Source organism: Conger conger, chromosome 7 (genome assembly GCF_963514075.1).
Source record: "Conger conger chromosome 7, fConCon1.1, whole genome shotgun sequence".
NCBI lineage: Eukaryota > Metazoa > Chordata > Actinopteri > Anguilliformes > Congridae > Conger > Conger conger.
This window is the reverse complement of record NC_083766.1, coordinates 22048263-22067419: the sequence shown is the minus strand read 5'-3', so window position 1 is coordinate 22067419 and position 19157 is coordinate 22048263. Positions and strand designations below refer to the sequence as shown.

Sequence of the window (19157 nt, the reverse complement as noted above, 5' to 3'; positions counted from 1 at the left end):
TGCAGCTCATTGCTTTTGGTTGCGTAAAGGTGGCTTTCATTTTCACTTTTGTTCATCTTTGCTATTTGTTGAAATCATTTTCAAATCAGACATCATGCTTTGACGTGGGGGGGCTACTACCGGCCGGGCTATAACGGGAGTAGAGTGGCCCCGTGGGCACCTGCCGCCAGCTTGCCGTGATCGTATAGTGGTTAGTACTCTGCGTTGTGGCCGCAGCAACCCCGGTTCGAATCCGGGTCACGGCAGATTTTGGCAAAAGGGCTTGTGAGACACATATCTCCTCTTTATTTGTGGAGACTTGCTATCATTTCATTTTCAGAAGAAGCAACATTGTCTTCAATTGAATTACTGCTGTTAAATTCCTTGTGTTTTCCATGAATTTGTCCGTGCGGCATTCCCATATGGTCTAGCGGTTAGGATTCCTGGTTTTCACCCGGGCAGCCCGCGTTCGACTCCCGGTATGGGAACTTGCGTTTAGAACTCTGAAGAAGATGACGGGAATGATCAAATGCCTGTGCTCGAAATGAGGCGCTGTCCTTTGTTATTCCCGAGAATCCGCAGATTTGGGGAAAATTGCTTGTTAGGCACATATCTACAGTCTTTATTTGTGAAAATGTCCTACCATTTCATTTTCACAAGAAGCAACATTGTCTTCAATTGTATTACTGGTGTTTTCCAAGAACAAGTACTTGCAGCCTTCCCATATGGTCTAGCGGTTAGGATTCCTGGTTTTCACCCAGGCGGCCCGGGTTCGACTCCCGGTATGGGAATTTGGGTTTTGAACGCCGAAGAAGCCGGTTGGGAGGATGAAATGATCTGTGCTCAAAGGTTGGGCTTTCCTTCATTGTTCCTGAGAGTTGAGAGTCCTGTTGGCATTTGTTTCAGCCCTAATTTGCCACACCTGATTCTTCTAATTAGCAGCTTGGTGAAACCACTAGCTGTTAAATGAGATATGAATGAGCCCCTCATATACCTGTGTTGCTTTGCAAAGAAGACTTTGTCAGGCTTCCCGAATGGTCTTTTTGTCAGCATTCCTGGTTCTCATCTACATTTGGCTGCTGATATAGGAATTGAACATGTCTGAGCACATTTGATGATGTTGCAGCTTGAGGAAATCAAATGTTTGTCATGCATACTCTGAAGGTGAAGTGGTTTTCCTTAGCTTCTGTAATGGGCTACTGCTGGCCGAAATATCATTTTGCGTGATCCTTTTACATTGGCATGGAACGTAGCCTTCACAGCAATTTTGAAAATGCAGCTCATTGCTTTTGGTTGCGTAAAGGTGGCTTTCATTTTCACTTTTGTTCATCTTTGCTATTTGTTGAAATCATTTTCAAATCAGACATCATGCTTTGACGTGGGGGGGCTACTACCGGCCGGGCTATAACGGGAGTAGAGTGGCCCCGTGGGCACCTGCCGCCAGCTTGCCGTGATCGTATAGTGGTTAGTACTCTGCGTTGTGGCCGCAGCAACCCCGGTTCGAATCCGGGTCACGGCAGATTTTGGCAAAAGGGCTTGTGAGACACATATCTCCTCTTTATTTGTGGAGACTTGCTATCATTTCATTTTCAGAAGAAGCAACATTGTCTTCAATTGAATTACTGCTGTTAAATTCCTTGTGTTTTCCATGAATTTGTCCGTGCGGCATTCCCATATGGTCTAGCGGTTAGGATTCCTGGTTTTCACCCGGGCAGCCCGCGTTCGACTCCCGGTATGGGAACTTGCGTTTAGAACTCTGAAGAAGATGACGGGAATGATCAAATGCCTGTGCTCGAAATGAGGCGCTGTCCTTTGTTATTCCCGAGAATCCGCAGATTTGGGGAAAATTGCTTGTTAGGCACATATCTACAGTCTTTATTTGTGAAAATGTCCTACCATTTCATTTTCACAAGAAGCAACATTGTCTTCAATTGTATTACTGGTGTTTTCCAAGAACAAGTACTTGCAGCCTTCCCATATGGTCTAGCGGTTAGGATTCCTGGTTTTCACCCAGGCGGCCCGGGTTCGACTCCCGGTATGGGAATTCGGGTTTTGAACGCCGAAGAAGCCGGTTGGGAGGATGAAATGATCTGTGCTCAAAGGTTGGGCTTTCCTTCATTGTTCCTGAGAGTTGAGAGTCCTGTTGGCATTTGTTTCAGCCCTAATTTGCCACACCTGATTCTTCTAATTAGCAGCTTGGTGAAACCACTAGCTGTTAAATGAGATATGAATGAGCCCCTCATATACCTGTGTTGCTTTGCAAAGAAGACTTTGTCAGGCTTCCCGAATGGTCTTTTTGTCAGCATTCCTGGTTCTCATCTACATTTGGCTGCTGATATAGGAATTGAACATGTCTGAGCACATTTGATGATGTTGCAGCTTGAGGAAATCAAATGTTTGTCATGCATACTCTGAAGGTGAAGTGGTTTTCCTTAGCTTCTGTAATGGGCTACTGCTGGCCGAAATATCATTTTGCGTGATCCTTTTACATTGGCATGGAACGTAGCCTTCACAGCAATTTTGAAAATGCAGCTCATTGCTTTTGGTTGCGTAAAGGTGGCTTTCATTTTCACTTTTGTTCATCTTTGCTATTTGTTGAAATCATTTTCAAATCAGACATCATGCTTTGACGTGGGGGGGCTACTACCGGCCGGGCTATAACGGGAGTAGAGTGGCCCCGTGGGCACCTGCCGCCAGCTTGCCGTGATCGTATAGTGGTTAGTACTCTGCGTTGTGGCCGCAGCAACCCCGGTTCGAATCCGGGTCACGGCAGATTTTGGCAAAAGGGCTTGTGAGACACATATCTCCTCTTTATTTGTGGAGACTTGCTATCATTTCATTTTCAGAAGAAGCAACATTGTCTTCAATTGAATTACTGCTGTTAAATTCCTTGTGTTTTCCATGAATTTGTCCGTGCGGCATTCCCATATGGTCTAGCGGTTAGGATTCCTGGTTTTCACCCGGGCAGCCCGCGTTCGACTCCCGGTATGGGAACTTGCGTTTAGAACTCTGAAGAAGATGACGGGAATGATCAAATGCCTGTGCTCGAAATGAGGCGCTGTCCTTTGTTATTCCCGAGAATCCGCAGATTTGGGGAAAATTGCTTGTTAGGCACATATCTACAGTCTTTATTTGTGAAAATGTCCTACCATTTCATTTTCACAAGAAGCAACATTGTCTTCAATTGTATTACTGGTGTTTTCCAAGAACAAGTACTTGCAGCCTTCCCATATGGTCTAGCGGTTAGGATTCCTGGTTTTCACCCAGGCGGCCCGGGTTCGACTCCCGGTATGGGAATACGGGTTTTGAACGCCGAAGAAGCCGGTTGGGAGGATGAAATGATCTGTGCTCAAAGGTTGGGCTTTCCTTCATTGTTCCTGAGAGTTGAGAGTCCTGTTGGCATTTGTTTCAGCCCTAATTTGCCACACCTGATTCTTCTAATTAGCAGCTTGGTGAAACCACTAGCTGTTAAATGAGATATGAATGAGCCCCTCATATACCTGTGTTGCTTTGCAAAGAAGACTTTGTCAGGCTTCCCGAATGGTCTTTTTGTCAGCATTCCTGGTTCTCATCTACATTTGGCTGCTGATATAGGAATTGAACATGTCTGAGCACATTTGATGATGTTGCAGCTTGAGGAAATCAAATGTTTGTCATGCATACTCTGAAGGTGAAGTGGTTTTCCTTAGCTTCTGTAATGGGCAACTGCTGGCCGAAATATCATTTTGCGTGATCCTTTTACATTGGCATGGAACGTAGCCTTCACAGCAATTTTGAAAATGCAGCTCATTGCTTTTGGTTGCGTAAAGGTGGCTTTCATTTTCACTTTTGTTCATCTTTGCTATTTGTTGAAATCATTTTCAAATCAGACATCATGCTTTGACGTGGGGGGGCTACTACCGGCCGGGCTATAACGGGAGTAGAGTGGCCCCGTGGGCACCTGCCGCCAGCTTGCCGTGATCGTATAGTGGTTAGTACTCTGCGTTGTGGCCGCAGCAACCCCGGTTCGAATCCGGGTCACGGCAGATTTTGGCAAAAGGGCTTGTGAGACACATATCTCCTCTTTATTTGTGGAGACTTGCTATCATTTCATTTTCAGAAGAAGCAACATTGTCTTCAATTGAATTACTGCTGTTAAATTCCTTGTGTTTTCCATGAATTTGTCCGTGCGGCATTCCCATATGGTCTAGCGGTTAGGATTCCTGGTTTTCACCCGGGCAGCCCGCGTTCGACTCCCGGTATGGGAACTTGCGTTTAGAACTCTGAAGAAGATGACGGGAATGATCAAATGCCTGTGCTCGAAATGAGGCGCTGTCCTTTGTTATTCCCGAGAATCCGCAGATTTGGGGAAAATTGCTTGTTAGGCACATATCTACAGTCTTTATTTGTGAAAATGTCCTACCATTTCATTTTCACAAGAAGCAACATTGTCTTCAATTGTATTACTGGTGTTTTCCAAGAACAAGCACTTGCAGCCTTCCCATATGGTCTAGCGGTTAGGATTCCTGGTTTTCACCCAGGCGGCCCGGGTTCGACTCCCGGTATGGGAATTTGGGTTTTGAACGCCGAAGAAGCCGGTTGGGAGGATGAAATGATCTGTGCTCAAAGGTTGGGCTTTCCTTCATTGTTCCTGAGAGTTGAGAGTCCTGTTGGCATTTGTTTCAGCCCTAATTTGCCACACCTGATTCTTCTAATTAGCAGCTTGGTGAAACCACTAGCTGTTAAATGAGATATGAATGAGCCCCTCATATACCTGTGTTGCTTTGCAAAGAAGACTTTGTCAGGCTTCCCGAATGGTCTTTTTGTCAGCATTCCTGGTTCTCATCTACATTTGGCTGCTGATATAGGAATTGAACATGTCTGAGCACATTTGATGATGTTGCAGCTTGAGGAAATCAAATGTTTGTCATGCATACTCTGAAGGTGAAGTGGTTTTCCTTAGCTTCTGTAATGGGCAACTGCTGGCCGAAATATCATTTTGCGTGATCCTTTTACATTGGCATGGAACGTAGCCTTCACAGCAATTTTGAAAATGCAGCTCATTGCTTTTGGTTGCGTAAAGGTGGCTTTCATTTTCACTTTTGTTCATCTTTGCTATTTGTTGAAATCATTTTCAAATCAGACATCATGCTTTGACGTGGGGGGGCTACTACCGGCCGGGCTATAACGGGAGTAGAGTGGCCCCGTGGGCACCTGCCGCCAGCTTGCCGTGATCGTATAGTGGTTAGTACTCTGCGTTGTGGCCGCAGCAACCCCGGTTCGAATCCGGGTCACGGCAGATTTTGGCAAAAGGGCTTGTGAGACACATATCTCCTCTTTATTTGTGGAGACTTGCTATCATTTCATTTTCAGAAGAAGCAACATTGTCTTCAATTGAATTACTGCTGTTAAATTCCTTGTGTTTTCCATGAATTTGTCCGTGCGGCATTCCCATATGGTCTAGCGGTTAGGATTCCTGGTTTTCACCCGGGCAGCCCGCGTTCGACTCCCGGTATGGGAACTTGCGTTTAGAACTCTGAAGAAGATGACGGGAATGATCAAATGCCTGTGCTCGAAATGAGGCGCTGTCCTTTGTTATTCCCGAGAATCCGCAGATTTGGGGAAAATTGCTTGTTAGGCACATATCTACAGTCTTTATTTGTGAAAATGTCCTACCATTTCATTTTCACAAGAAGCAACATTGTCTTCAATTGTATTACTGGTGTTTTCCAAGAACAAGCACTTGCAGCCTTCCCATATGGTCTAGCGGTTAGGATTCCTGGTTTTCACCCAGGCGGCCCGGGTTCGACTCCCGGTATGGGAATTCGGGTTTTGAACGCCGAAGAAGCCGGTTGGGAGGATGAAATGATCTGTGCTCAAAGGTTGGGCTTTCCTTCATTGTTCCTGAGAGTTGAGAGTCCTGTTGGCATTTGTTTCAGCCCTAATTTGCCACACCTGATTCTTCTAATTAGCAGCTTGGTGAAACCACTAGCTGTTAAATGAGATATGAATGAGCCCCTCATATACCTGTGTTGCTTTGCAAAGAAGACTTTGTCAGGCTTCCCGAATGGTCTTTTTGTCAGCATTCCTGGTTCTCATCTACATTTGGCTGCTGATATAGGAATTGAACATGTCTGAGCACATTTGATGATGTTGCAGCTTGAGGAAATCAAATGTTTGTCATGCATACTCTGAAGGTGAAGTGGTTTTCCTTAGCTTCTGTAATGGGCAACTGCTGGCCGAAATATCATTTTGCGTGATCCTTTTACATTGGCATGGAACGTAGCCTTCACAGCAATTTTGAAAATGCAGCTCATTGCTTTTGGTTGCGTAAAGGTGGCTTTCATTTTCACTTTTGTTCATCTTTGCTATTTGTTGAAATCATTTTCAAATCAGACATCATGCTTTGACGTGGGGGGGCTACTACCGGCCGGGCTATAACGGGAGTAGAGTGGCCCCGTGGGCACCTGCCGCCAGCTTGCCGTGATCGTATAGTGGTTAGTACTCTGCGTTGTGGCCGCAGCAACCCCGGTTCGAATCCGGGTCACGGCAGATTTTGGCAAAAGGGCTTGTGAGACACATATCTCCTCTTTATTTGTGGAGACTTGCTATCATTTCATTTTCAGAAGAAGCAACATTGTCTTCAATTGAATTACTGCTGTTAAATTCCTTGTGTTTTCCATGAATTTGTCCGTGCGGCATTCCCATATGGTCTAGCGGTTAGGATTCCTGGTTTTCACCCGGGCAGCCCGCGTTCGACTCCCGGTATGGGAACTTGCGTTTAGAACTCTGAAGAAGATGACGGGAATGATCAAATGCCTGTGCTCGAAATGAGGCGCTGTCCTTTGTTATTCCCGAGAATCCGCAGATTTGGGGAAAATTGCTTGTTAGGCACATATCTACAGTCTTTATTTGTGAAAATGTCCTACCATTTCATTTTCACAAGAAGCAACATTGTCTTCAATTGTATTACTGGTGTTTTCCAAGAACAAGCACTTGCAGCCTTCCCATATGGTCTAGCGGTTAGGATTCCTGGTTTTCACCCAGGCGGCCCGGGTTCGACTCCCGGTATGGGAATTTGGGTTTTGAACGCCGAAGAAGCCGGTTGGGAGGATGAAATGATCTGTGCTCAAAGGTTGGGCTTTCCTTCATTGTTCCTGAGAGTTGAGAGTCCTGTTGGCATTTGTTTCAGCCCTAATTTGCCACACCTGATTCTTCTAATTAGCAGCTTGGTGAAACCACTAGCTGTTAAATGAGATATGAATGAGCCCCTCATATACCTGTGTTGCTTTGCAAAGAAGACTTTGTCAGGCTTCCCGAATGGTCTTTTTGTCAGCATTCCTGGTTCTCATCTACATTTGGCTGCTGATATAGGAATTGAACATGTCTGAGCACATTTGATGATGTTGCAGCTTGAGGAAATCAAATGTTTGTCATGCATACTCTGAAGGTGAAGTGGTTTTCCTTAGCTTCTGTAATGGGCAACTGCTGGCCGAAATATCATTTTGCGTGATCCTTTTACATTGGCATGGAACGTAGCCTTCACAGCAATTTTGAAAATGCAGCTCATTGCTTTTGGTTGCGTAAAGGTGGCTTTCATTTTCACTTTTGTTCATCTTTGCTATTTGTTGAAATCATTTTCAAATCAGACATCATGCTTTGACGTGGGGGGGCTACTACCGGCCGGGCTATAACGGGAGTAGAGTGGCCCCGTGGGCACCTGCCGCCAGCTTGCCGTGATCGTATAGTGGTTAGTACTCTGCGTTGTGGCCGCAGCAACCCCGGTTCGAATCCGGGTCACGGCAGATTTTGGCAAAAGGGCTTGTGAGACACATATCTCCTCTTTATTTGTGGAGACTTGCTATCATTTCATTTTCAGAAGAAGCAACATTGTCTTCAATTGAATTACTGCTGTTAAATTCCTTGTGTTTTCCATGAATTTGTCCGTGCGGCATTCCCATATGGTCTAGCGGTTAGGATTCCTGGTTTTCACCCGGGCAGCCCGCGTTCGACTCCCGGTATGGGAACTTGCGTTTAGAACTCTGAAGAAGATGACGGGAATGATCAAATGCCTGTGCTCGAAATGAGGCGCTGTCCTTTGTTATTCCCGAGAATCCGCAGATTTGGGGAAAATTGCTTGTTAGGCACATATCTACAGTCTTTATTTGTGAAAATGTCCTACCATTTCATTTTCACAAGAAGCAACATTGTCTTCAATTGTATTACTGGTGTTTTCCAAGAACAAGTACTTGCAGCCTTCCCATATGGTCTAGCGGTTAGGATTCCTGGTTTTCACCCGGGCAGCCCGCGTTCGACTCCCGGTATGGGAACTTGCGTTTTGAACTCTGAAGAAGATGACGGGAATGATCAAATGCCTGTGCTCGAAATGAGGCGCTGTCCTTTGTTATTCCCGAGAATCCGCAGATTTGGGGAAAATTGCTTGTTAGGCACATATCTACAGTCTTTATTTGTGAAAATGTCCTACCATTTCATTTTCACAAGAAGCAACATTGTCTTCAATTGTATTACTGGTGTTTTCCAAGAACAAGTACTTGCAGCCTTCCCATATGGTCTAGCGGTTAGGATTCCCGGTATGGGAATTCGGGTTTTGAACGCCGAAGAAGCCGGTTGGGAGGATGAAATGATCTGTGCTCAAAGGTTGGGCTTTCCTTCATTGTTCCTGAGAGTTGAGAGTCCTGTTGGCATTTGTTTCAGCCCTAATTTGCCACACCTGATTCTTCTAATTAGCAGCTTGGTGAAACCACTAGCTGTTAAATGAGATATGAATGAGCCCCTCATATACCTGTGTTGCTTTGCAAAGAAGACTTTGTCAGGCTTCCCGAATGGTCTTTTTGTCAGCATTCCTGGTTCTCATCTACATTTGGCTGCTGATATAGGAATTGAACATGTCTGAGCACATTTGATGATGTTGCAGCTTGAGGAAATCAAATGTTTGTCATGCATACTCTGAAGGTGAAGTGGTTTTCCTTAGCTTCTGTAATGGGCAACTGCTGGCCGAAATATCATTTTGCGTGATCCTTTTACATTGGCATGGAACGTAGCCTTCACAGCAATTTTGAAAATGCAGCTCATTGCTTTTGGTTGCGTAAAGGTGGCTTTCATTTTCACTTTTGTTCATCTTTGCTATTTGTTGAAATCATTTTCAAATCAGACATCATGCTTTGACGTGGGGGGGCTACTACCGGCCGGGCTATAACGGGAGTAGAGTGGCCCCGTGGGCACCTGCCGCCAGCTTGCCGTGATCGTATAGTGGTTAGTACTCTGCGTTGTGGCCGCAGCAACCCCGGTTCGAATCCGGGTCACGGCAGATTTTGGCAAAAGGGCTTGTGAGACACATATCTCCTCTTTATTTGTGGAGACTTGCTATCATTTCATTTTCAGAAGAAGCAACATTGTCTTCAATTGAATTACTGCTGTTAAATTCCTTGTGTTTTCCATGAATTTGTCCGTGCGGCATTCCCATATGGTCTAGCGGTTAGGATTCCTGGTTTTCACCCGGGCAGCCCGCGTTCGACTCCCGGTATGGGAACTTGCGTTTAGAACTCTGAAGAAGATGACGGGAATGATCAAATGCCTGTGCTCGAAATGAGGCGCTGTCCTTTGTTATTCCCGAGAATCCGCAGATTTGGGGAAAATTGCTTGTTAGGCACATATCTACAGTCTTTATTTGTGAAAATGTCCTACCATTTCATTTTCACAAGAAGCAACATTGTCTTCAATTGTATTACTGGTGTTTTCCAAGAACAAGTACTTGCAGCATTCCCATATGGTCTAGCGGTTAGGATTCCTGGTTTTCACCCGGGCAGCCCGCGTTCGACTCCCGGTATGGGAACTTGCGTTTTGAACTCTGAAGAAGATGACGGGAATGATCAAATGCCTGTGCTCGAAATGAGGCGCTGTCCTTTGTTATTCCCGAGAATCCGCAGATTTGGGGAAAATTGCTTGTTAGGCACATATCTACAGTCTTTATTTGTGAAAATGTCCTACCATTTCATTTTCACAAGAAGCAACATTGTCTTCAATTGTATTACTGGTGTTTTCCAAGAACAAGTACTTGCAGCCTTCCCATATGGTCTAGCGGTTAGGATTCCTGGTTTTCACCCAGGCGGCCCGGGTTCGACTCCCGGTATGGGAATTCGGGTTTTGAACGCCGAAGAAGCCGGTTGGGAGGATGAAATGATCTGTGCTCAAAGGTTGGGCTTTCCTTCATTGTTCCTGAGAGTTGAGAGTCCTGTTGGCATTTGTTTCAGCCCTAATTTGCCACACCTGATTCTTCTAATTAGCAGCTTGGTGAAACCACTAGCTGTTAAATGAGATATGAATGAGCCCCTCATATACCTGTGTTGCTTTGCAAAGAAGACTTTGTCAGGCTTCCCGAATGGTCTTTTTGTCAGCATTCCTGGTTCTCATCTACATTTGGCTGCTGATATAGGAATTGAACATGTCTGAGCACATTTGATGATGTTGCAGCTTGAGGAAATCAAATGTTTTTCATGCATACTCTGAAGGTGAAGTGGTTTTCCTTAGCTTCTGTAATGGGCAACTGCTGGCCGAAATATCATTTTGCGTGATCCTTTTACATTGGCATGGAACGTAGCCTTCACAGCAATTTTGAAAATGCAGCTCATTGCTTTTGGTTGCGTAAAGGTGGCTTTCATTTTCACTTTTGTTCATCTTTGCTATTTGTTGAAATCATTTTCAAATCAGACATCATGCTTTGACGTGGGGGGGCTACTACCGGCCGGGCTATAACGGGAGTAGAGTGGCCCCGTGGGCACCTGCCGCCAGCTTGCCGTGATCGTATAGTGGTTAGTACTCTGCGTTGTGGCCGCAGCAACCCCGGTTCGAATCCGGGTCACGGCAGATTTTGGCAAAAGGGCTTGTGAGACACATATCTCCTCTTTATTTGTGGAGACTTGCTATCATTTCATTTTCAGAAGAAGCAACATTGTCTTCAATTGAATTACTGCTGTTAAATTCCTTGTGTTTTCCATGAATTTGTCCGTGCGGCATTCCCATATGGTCTAGCGGTTAGGATTCCTGGTTTTCACCCGGGCAGCCCGCGTTCGACTCCCGGTATGGGAACTTGCGTTTAGAACTCTGAAGAAGATGACGGGAATGATCAAATGCCTGTGCTCGAAATGAGGCGCTGTCCTTTGTTATTCCCGAGAATCCGCAGATTTGGGGAAAATTGCTTGTTAGGCACATATCTACAGTCTTTATTTGTGAAAATGTCCTACCATTTCATTTTCACAAGAAGCAACATTGTCTTCAATTGTATTCCTGGTGTTTTCCAAGAACAAGCACTTGCAGCCTTCCCATATGGTCTAGCGGTTAGGATTCCTGGTTTTCACCCAGGCGGCCCGGGTTCGACTCCCGGTATGGGAATTCGGGTTTTGAACGCCGAAGAAGCCGGTTGGGAGGATGAAATGATCTGTGCTCAAAGGTTGGGCTTTCCTTCATTGTTCCTGAGAGTTGAGAGTCCTGTTGGCATTTGTTTCAGCCCTAATTTGCCACACCTGATTCTTCTAATTAGCAGCTTGGTGAAACCACTAGCTGTTAAATGAGATATGAATGAGCCCCTCATATACCTGTGTTGCTTTGCAAAGAAGACTTTGTCAGGCTTCCCGAATGGTCTTTTTGTCAGCATTTCTGGTTCTCATCTACATTTGGCTGCTGATATAGGAATTGAACATGTCTGAGCACATTTGATGATGTTGCAGCTTGAGGAAATCAAATGTTTGTCATGCATACTCTGAAGGTGAAGTGGTTTTCCTTAGCTTCTGTAATGGGCAACTGCTGGCCGAAATATCATTTTGCGTGATCCTTTTACATTGGCATGGAACGTAGCCTTCACAGCAATTTTGAAAATGCAGCTCATTGCTTTTGGTTGCGTAAAGGTGGCTTTCATTTTCACTTTTGTTCATCTTTGCTATTTGTTGAAATCATTTTCAAATCAGACATCATGCTTTGACGTGGGGGGGCTACTACCGGCCGGGCTATAACGGGAGTAGAGTGGCCCCGTGGGCACCTGCCGCCAGCTTGCCGTGATCGTATAGTGGTTAGTACTCTGCGTTGTGGCCGCAGCAACCCCGGTTCGAATCCGGGTCACGGCAGATTTTGGCAAAAGGGCTTGTGAGACACATATCTCCTCTTTATTTGTGGAGACTTGCTATCATTTCATTTTCAGAAGAAGCAACATTGTCTTCAATTGAATTACTGCTGTTAAATTCCTTGTGTTTTCCATGAATTTGTCCGTGCGGCATTCCCATATGGTCTAGCGGTTAGGATTCCTGGTTGTCACCCGGGCAGCCCGCGTTCGACTCCCGGTATGGGAACTTGCGTTTAGAACTCTGAAGAAGATGACGGGAATGATCAAATGCCTGTGCTCGAAATGAGGCGCTGTCCTTTGTTATTCCCGAGAATCCGCAGATTTGGGGAAAATTGCTTGTTAGGCACATATCTACAGTCTTTATTTGTGAAAATGTCATACCATTTCATTTTCACAAGAAGCAACATTGTCTTCAATTGTATTACTGGTGTTTTCCAAGAACAAGTACTTGCAGCCTTCCCATATGGTCTAGCGGTTAGGATTCCTGGTTTTCACCCAGGCGGCCCGGGTTCGACTCCCGGTATGGGAATTCGGGTTTTGAACGCCGAAGAAGCCGGTTGGGAGGATGAAATGATCTGTGCTCAAAGGTTGGGCTTTCCTTCATTGTTCCTGAGAGTTGAGAGTCCTGTTGGCATTTGTTTCAGCCCTAATTTGCAAAACCTGATTCTTCTAATTAGCAGCTTGGTGAAACCACTAGCTGTTAAATGAGATATGAATGAGCCCCTCATATACCTGTGTTGCTTTGCAAAGAAGACTTTGTCAGGCTTCCCGAATGGTCTTTTTGTCAGCATTCCTGGTTCTCATCTACATTTGGCTGCTGATATAGGAATTGAACATGTCTGAGCACATTTGATGATGTTGCAGCTTGAGGAAATCAAATGTTTGTCATGCATACTCTGAAGGTGAAGTGGTTTTCCTTAGCTTCTGTAATGGGCAACTGCTGGCCGAAATATCATTTTGCGTGATCCTTTTACATTGGCATGGAACGTAGCCTTCACAGCAATTTTGAAAATGCAGCTCATTGCTTTTGGTTGCGTAAAGGTGGCTTTCATTTTCACTTTTGTTCATCTTTGCTATTTGTTGAAATCATTTTCAAATCAGACATCATGCTTTGACGTGGGGGGGCTACTACCGGCCGGGCTATAACGGGAGTAGAGTGGCCCCGTGGGCACCTGCCGCCAGCTTGCCGTGATCGTATAGTGGTTAGTACTCTGCGTTGTGGCCGCAGCAACTCCGGGTCACGGCAGATTTTGGCAAAAGGGCTTGTGAGACACATATCTCCTCTTTATTTGTGGAGACTTGCTATCATTTCATTTTCAGAAGAAGCAACATTGTCTTCAATTGAATTACTGCTGTTAAATTCCTTGTGTTTTCCATGAATTTGTCCGTGCGGCATTCCCATATGGTCTAGCGGTTAGGATTCCTGGTTTTCACCCGGGCAGCCCGCGTTCGACTCCCGGTATGGAAACTTGCGTTTAGAACTCTGAAGAAGATGACGGGAATGATCAAATGCCTGTGCTCGAAATGAGGCGCTGTCCTTTGTTATTCCCGAGAATCCGCAGATTTGGGGAAAATTGCTTGTTAGGCACATATCTACAGTCTTTATTTGTGAAAATGTCCTACCATTTCATTTTCACAAGAAGCAACATTGTCTTCAATTGTATTACTGGTGTTTTCCAAGAACAAGTACTTGCAGCCTTCCCATATGGTCTAGCGGTTAGGATTCCCGGTATGGGAATTCGGGTTTTGAACGCCGAAGAAGCCGGTTGGGAGGATGAAATGATCTGTGCTCAAAGGTTGGGCTTTCCTTCATTGTTCCTGAGAGTTGAGAGTCCTGTTGGCATTTGTTTCAGCCCTAATTTGCCACACCTGATTCTTCTAATTAGCAGCTTGGTGAAACCACTAGCTGTTAAATGAGATATGAATGAGCCCCTCATATACCTGTGTTGCTTTGCAAAGAAGACTTTGTCAGGCTTCCCGAATGGTCTTTTTGTCAGCATTCCTGGTTCTCATCTACATTTGGCTGCTGATATAGGAATTGAACATGTCTGAGCACATTTGATGATGTTGCAGCTTGAGGAAATCAAATGTTTGTCATGCATACTCTGAAGGTGAAGTGGTTTTCCTTAGCTTCTGTAATGGGCAACTGCTGGCCGAAATATCATTTTGCGTGATCCTTTTACATTGGCATGGAACGTAGCCTTCACAGCAATTTTGAAAATGCAGCTCATTGCTTTTGGTTGCGTAAAGGTGGCTTTCATTTTCACTTTTGTTCATCTTTGCTATTTGTTGAAATCATTTTCAAATCAGACATCATGCTTTGACGTGGGGGGGCTACTACCGGCCGGGCTATAACGGGAGTAGAGTGGCCCCGTGGGCACCTGCCGCCAGCTTGCCGTGATCGTATAGTGGTTAGTACTCTGCGTTGTGGCCGCAGCAACCCCGGTTCGAATCCGGGTCACGGCAGATTTTGGCAAAAGGGCTTGTGAGACACATATCTCCTCTTTATTTGTGGAGACTTGCTATCATTTCATTTTCAGAAGAAGCAACATTGTCTTCAATTGAATTACTGCTGTTAAATTCCTTGTGTTTTCCATGAATTTGTCCGTGCGGCATTCCCATATGGTCTAGCGGTTAGGATTCCTGGTTTTCACCCGGGCAGCCCGCGTTCGACTCCCGGTATGGGAACTTGCGTTTAGAACTCTGAAGAAGATGACGGGAATGATCAAATGCCTGTGCTCGAAATGAGGCGCTGTCCTTTGTTATTCCCGAGAATCCGCAGATTTGGGGAAAATTGCTTGTTAGGCACATATCTACAGTCTTTATTTGTGAAAATGTCATACCATTTCATTTTCACAAGAAGCAACATTGTCTTCAATTGTATTACTGGTGTTTTCCAAGAACAAGTACTTGCAGCCTTCCCATATGGTCTAGCGGTTAGGATTCCTGGTTTTCACCCAGGCGGCCCGGGTTCGACTCCCGGTATGGGAATTCGGGTTTTGAACGCCGAAGAAGCCGGTTGGGAGGATGAAATGATCTGTGCTCAAAGGTTGGGCTTTCCTTCATTGTTCCTGAGAGTTGAGAGTCCTGTTGGCATTTGTTTCAGCCCTAATTTGCAAAACCTGATTCTTCTAATTAGCAGCTTGGTGAAACCACTAGCTGTTAAATGAGATATGAATGAGCCCCTCATATACCTGTGTTGCTTTGCAAAGAAGACTTTGTCAGGCTTCCCGAATGGTCTTTTTGTCAGCATTCCTGGTTCTCATCTACATTTGGCTGCTGATATAGGAATTGAACATGTCTGAGCACATTTGATGATGTTGCAGCTTGAGGAAATCAAATGTTTGTCATGCATACTCTGAAGGTGAAGTGGTTTTCCTTAGCTTCTGTAATGGGCAACTGCTGGCCGAAATATCATTTTGCGTGATCCTTTTACATTGGCATGGAACGTAGCCTTCACAGCAATTTTGAAAATGCAGCTCATTGCTTTTGGTTGCGTAAAGGTGGCTTTCATTTTCACTTTTGTTCATCTTTGCTATTTGTTGAAATCATTTTCAAATCAGACATCATGCTTTGACGTGGGGGGGCTACTACCGGCCGGGCTATAACGGGAGTAGAGTGGCCCCGTGGGCACCTGCCGCCAGCTTGCCGTGATCGTATAGTGGTTAGTACTCTGCGTTGTGGCCGCAGCAACTCCGGGTCACGGCAGATTTTGGCAAAAGGGCTTGTGAGACACATATCTCCTCTTTATTTGTGGAGACTTGCTATCATTTCATTTTCAGAAGAAGCAACATTGTCTTCAATTGAATTACTGCTGTTAAATTCCTTGTGTTTTCCATGAATTTGTCCGTGCGGCATTCCCATATGGTCTAGCGGTTAGGATTCCTGGTTTTCACCCGGGCAGCCCGCGTTCGACTCCCGGTATGGAAACTTGCGTTTAGAACTCTGAAGAAGATGACGGGAATGATCAAATGCCTGTGCTCGAAATGAGGCGCTGTCCTTTGTTATTCCCGAGAATCCGCAGATTTGGGGAAAATTGCTTGTTAGGCACATATCTACAGTCTTTATTTGTGAAAATGTCCTACCATTTCATTTTCACAAGAAGCAACATTGTCTTCAATTGTATTACTGGTGTTTTCCAAGAACAAGTACTTGCAGCATTCCCATATGGTCTAGCGGTTAGGATTCCTGGTTTTCACCCGGGCAGCCCGCGTTCGACTCCCGGTATGGGAACTTGCGTTTTGAACTCTGAAGAAGATGACGGGAATGATCAAATGCCTGTGCTCGAAATGAGGCGCTGTCCTTTGTTATTCCCGAGAATCCGCAGATTTGGGGAAAATTGCTTGTTAGGCACATATCTACAGTCTTTATTTGTGAAAATGTCCTACCATTTCATTTTCACAAGAAGCAACATTGTCTTCAATTGTATTACTGGTGTTTTCCAAGAACAAGTACTTGCAGCCTTCCCATATGGTCTAGCGGTTAGGATTCCTGGTTTTCACCCAGGCGGCCCGGGTTCGACTCCCGGTATGGGAATTCGGGTTTTGAACGCTGAAGAAGCCGGTTGGGAGGATGAAATGATCTGTGCTCAAAGGTTGGGCTTTCCTTCATTGTTCCTGAGAGTTGAGAGTCCTGTTGGCATTTGTTTCAGCCCTAATTTGCCACACCTGATTCTTCTAATTAGCAGCTTGGTGAAACCACTAGCTGTTAAATGAGATATGAATGAGCCCCTCATATACCTGTGTTGCTTTGCAAAGAAGACTTTGTCAGGCTTCCCGAATGGTCTTTTTGTCAGCATTCCTGGTTCTCATCTACATTTGGCTGCTGATATAGGAATTGAACATGTCTGAGCACATTTGATGATGTTGCAGCTTGAGGAAATCAAATGTTTGTCATGCATACTCTGAAGGTGAAGTGGTTTTCCTTAGCTTCTGTAATGGGCAACTGCTGGCCGAAATATCATTTTGCGTGATCCTTTTACATTGGCATGGAACGTAGCCTTCACAGCAATTTTGAAAATGCAGCTCATTGCTTTTGGTTGCGTAAAGGTGGCTTTCATTTTCACTTTTGTTCATCTTTGCTATTTGTTGAAATCATTTTCAAATCAGACATCATGCTTTGACGTGGGGGGGCTACTACCGGCCGGGCTATAACGGGAGTAGAGTGGCCCCGTGGGCACCTGCCGCCAGCTTGCCGTGATCGTATAGTGGTTAGTACTCTGCGTTGTGGCCGCAGCAACCCCTCGGTATGGGAACTTGCGTTTAGAACTCTGAAGAAGATGCCGAGAATGATCAAATGCCTGTGCTCAAAATGAGTCGCTGTCTTTTTTTATTCTCGAGAATCCGCAGATTTGGGGAAAATTGCTTGTTAGGCACATATCTACAGTCTTTATTTGTGAAAATGTCCTGCCATTTCATTTTCAGAAGAAGCAACATTGTCTTCAATTGTATTCCTGGTATTTTCCAAGTCCTTGTACTTGCCGCATTCCCATATGGTCTTGCAGTTAGGATTCCTGGTTTTCACCCAGGCGGCCCAGGTTTGATGTCCTTTATGGGACTTTGATTGAGTACTTCTTTTTTTGCCTGCTTTAATATGCTCTTTGTCTGGGTTACTGAACGTTTTTTTATTCAGGATTTCTGCTTCTCACCCACATGGTTTGAGTTTGGCCTGTTTGAGCTTATTCTACTATTTTGTAGCTTGAGGAAATCTAATATTTGCCATGCTTAATCTGAAGGTGAAGTCGTTTTTCTTAGCTTCTGTAATTGGCAATTTCAGCTTGTAATATAATTTTCCATAGTCCTTTGACATTTTGAGAAATAAACTGAAAGGTCTAACCAATCACAAAACAGAAAAACATGCAAAGCCAGACAGGTTAGCCAAAGTTCAAGAACCATTTGGAGAAGAATAAGGCAAGAAAAGACTTTAACCCATTGAGGCCTTAACAATTTACATTATAATCCCTGCTGAAAAAACAGCTGAAGCTATGTTTTAACCAACTCAATTTATGTTTTGAGATTGATAGTAGCTGGTCATTTCAAACTGGTTTTAGCTTAATTTTGACATTGTTTGACATTGTTTTATTGGGTCGTAATCTTCACTTTGCTACATGAGTAACATGAAACTGTCTTTTTGCATTATATGGTCCATTTGGGAGCTATATAAGGTATACAGGTAAGAGTATACAGTGCTTTGCTCATGTCCGTTTTATTGTTGTTAGCAATCACATGAAAAAATATACCTTCCAAATTATACCTTACCAATAATATTCCATGGAACGTAGCTTTCACAACGTGTTAATATGCGACGGATTGCTTTTGTTGCATGTTGTTGTCAGTCATGAGGATGGTTGGGTGCTGCAAATTTTGTTGTTGACATTATTCACAATGTTTTGCATTGCAGTCTTTATTTTTGTAATTATTGTCCACTTTGTCATGGTATTGTTTCTAATATTTGTTTTTATTTTATTTTTTGCAGATATTTTCAAAGCTGACTCGACAGAAATTGCCTTAGCACCATGTGTTAGTTGTTCCATTAACTCTCACCTCTCTGGAATGACAGGAATTTGAAGTGGGTATGTGCAATGAAGCAGAACACTTCAGATTCTATCAGCCCTCTGAGGTCGCTGGCACATTTTGCTCATACTGTCACTCAGTCTCTCTCTCTCTCTCTCTCACACACACACACACACACACACACACACGGACACACACACACACATGCACAGACAGCCATACATTTATACACACATACACACATCGGCACATACACATACAGAGACACATGCACAGTTAGCCATACATTCGTACACATACACAAACACACACACATGCATACCCACACACACACACACACACACACACAATAATTTATACACTTTGAACCTTTAAATTCATGAGATTGAGTGTCTCAAAGTTTAACAGTTGCCTGGCCAACTTTTTGTGGTGGGAGGCAAGGACATTATCTCTAATTACAAAGGAAAATATTAACTTCCCCTGAGAACATTGCTCAATGCTAAGGCATTATGTCCCCTTATCTAAAGTAATACACTTTTCCGATGTGCTTCTGG

General features: G+C 44.5%; 22 non-coding genes across 22 annotated transcripts; all 22 read left to right on the top strand.

Moving 5' to 3' along the window:
- Nucleotides 1-173: 173 nt before the first annotated feature.
- trnah-gug (transfer RNA histidin (anticodon GUG)) lies at nucleotides 174-245 on the top strand. The gene has a single exon. It is a non-coding gene; the product is annotated as a tRNA-His (tRNA).
- A 453-nt stretch (nucleotides 246-698) lies between these two features.
- On the top strand, nucleotides 699-770 carry trnae-uuc (transfer RNA glutamic acid (anticodon UUC)). Its single transcript has one exon. It is a non-coding gene; the product is annotated as a tRNA-Glu (tRNA).
- Nucleotides 771-1426: 656 nt separating this feature from the next.
- trnah-gug (transfer RNA histidin (anticodon GUG)) lies at nucleotides 1427-1498 on the top strand. Its single transcript has one exon. It is a non-coding gene; the product is annotated as a tRNA-His (tRNA).
- A 453-nt stretch (nucleotides 1499-1951) lies between these two features.
- Nucleotides 1952-2023, top strand: trnae-uuc (transfer RNA glutamic acid (anticodon UUC)). Its single transcript has one exon. It is a non-coding gene; the product is annotated as a tRNA-Glu (tRNA).
- Nucleotides 2024-2679: 656 nt separating this feature from the next.
- Nucleotides 2680-2751, top strand: trnah-gug (transfer RNA histidin (anticodon GUG)). The gene has a single exon. It is a non-coding gene; the product is annotated as a tRNA-His (tRNA).
- Nucleotides 2752-3204: 453 nt separating this feature from the next.
- trnae-uuc (transfer RNA glutamic acid (anticodon UUC)) lies at nucleotides 3205-3276 on the top strand. The gene has a single exon. It is a non-coding gene; the product is annotated as a tRNA-Glu (tRNA).
- Nucleotides 3277-3932: 656 nt separating this feature from the next.
- On the top strand, nucleotides 3933-4004 carry trnah-gug (transfer RNA histidin (anticodon GUG)). The gene has a single exon. It is a non-coding gene; the product is annotated as a tRNA-His (tRNA).
- A 453-nt stretch (nucleotides 4005-4457) lies between these two features.
- trnae-uuc (transfer RNA glutamic acid (anticodon UUC)) lies at nucleotides 4458-4529 on the top strand. Its single transcript has one exon. It is a non-coding gene; the product is annotated as a tRNA-Glu (tRNA).
- Nucleotides 4530-5185: 656 nt separating this feature from the next.
- Nucleotides 5186-5257, top strand: trnah-gug (transfer RNA histidin (anticodon GUG)). The gene has a single exon. It is a non-coding gene; the product is annotated as a tRNA-His (tRNA).
- Nucleotides 5258-5710: 453 nt separating this feature from the next.
- trnae-uuc (transfer RNA glutamic acid (anticodon UUC)) lies at nucleotides 5711-5782 on the top strand. The gene has a single exon. It is a non-coding gene; the product is annotated as a tRNA-Glu (tRNA).
- A 656-nt stretch (nucleotides 5783-6438) lies between these two features.
- trnah-gug (transfer RNA histidin (anticodon GUG)) lies at nucleotides 6439-6510 on the top strand. The gene has a single exon. It is a non-coding gene; the product is annotated as a tRNA-His (tRNA).
- A 453-nt stretch (nucleotides 6511-6963) lies between these two features.
- Nucleotides 6964-7035, top strand: trnae-uuc (transfer RNA glutamic acid (anticodon UUC)). The gene has a single exon. It is a non-coding gene; the product is annotated as a tRNA-Glu (tRNA).
- A 656-nt stretch (nucleotides 7036-7691) lies between these two features.
- trnah-gug (transfer RNA histidin (anticodon GUG)) lies at nucleotides 7692-7763 on the top strand. The gene has a single exon. It is a non-coding gene; the product is annotated as a tRNA-His (tRNA).
- A 1451-nt stretch (nucleotides 7764-9214) lies between these two features.
- Nucleotides 9215-9286, top strand: trnah-gug (transfer RNA histidin (anticodon GUG)). The gene has a single exon. It is a non-coding gene; the product is annotated as a tRNA-His (tRNA).
- Nucleotides 9287-10042: 756 nt separating this feature from the next.
- On the top strand, nucleotides 10043-10114 carry trnae-uuc (transfer RNA glutamic acid (anticodon UUC)). Its single transcript has one exon. It is a non-coding gene; the product is annotated as a tRNA-Glu (tRNA).
- A 656-nt stretch (nucleotides 10115-10770) lies between these two features.
- Nucleotides 10771-10842, top strand: trnah-gug (transfer RNA histidin (anticodon GUG)). Its single transcript has one exon. It is a non-coding gene; the product is annotated as a tRNA-His (tRNA).
- A 453-nt stretch (nucleotides 10843-11295) lies between these two features.
- On the top strand, nucleotides 11296-11367 carry trnae-uuc (transfer RNA glutamic acid (anticodon UUC)). The gene has a single exon. It is a non-coding gene; the product is annotated as a tRNA-Glu (tRNA).
- A 656-nt stretch (nucleotides 11368-12023) lies between these two features.
- Nucleotides 12024-12095, top strand: trnah-gug (transfer RNA histidin (anticodon GUG)). Its single transcript has one exon. It is a non-coding gene; the product is annotated as a tRNA-His (tRNA).
- Nucleotides 12096-12548: 453 nt separating this feature from the next.
- Nucleotides 12549-12620, top strand: trnae-uuc (transfer RNA glutamic acid (anticodon UUC)). Its single transcript has one exon. It is a non-coding gene; the product is annotated as a tRNA-Glu (tRNA).
- A 1865-nt stretch (nucleotides 12621-14485) lies between these two features.
- Nucleotides 14486-14557, top strand: trnah-gug (transfer RNA histidin (anticodon GUG)). The gene has a single exon. It is a non-coding gene; the product is annotated as a tRNA-His (tRNA).
- A 453-nt stretch (nucleotides 14558-15010) lies between these two features.
- trnae-uuc (transfer RNA glutamic acid (anticodon UUC)) lies at nucleotides 15011-15082 on the top strand. The gene has a single exon. It is a non-coding gene; the product is annotated as a tRNA-Glu (tRNA).
- A 1473-nt stretch (nucleotides 15083-16555) lies between these two features.
- trnae-uuc (transfer RNA glutamic acid (anticodon UUC)) lies at nucleotides 16556-16627 on the top strand. The gene has a single exon. It is a non-coding gene; the product is annotated as a tRNA-Glu (tRNA).
- Nucleotides 16628-19157: the final 2530 nt, after the last annotated feature.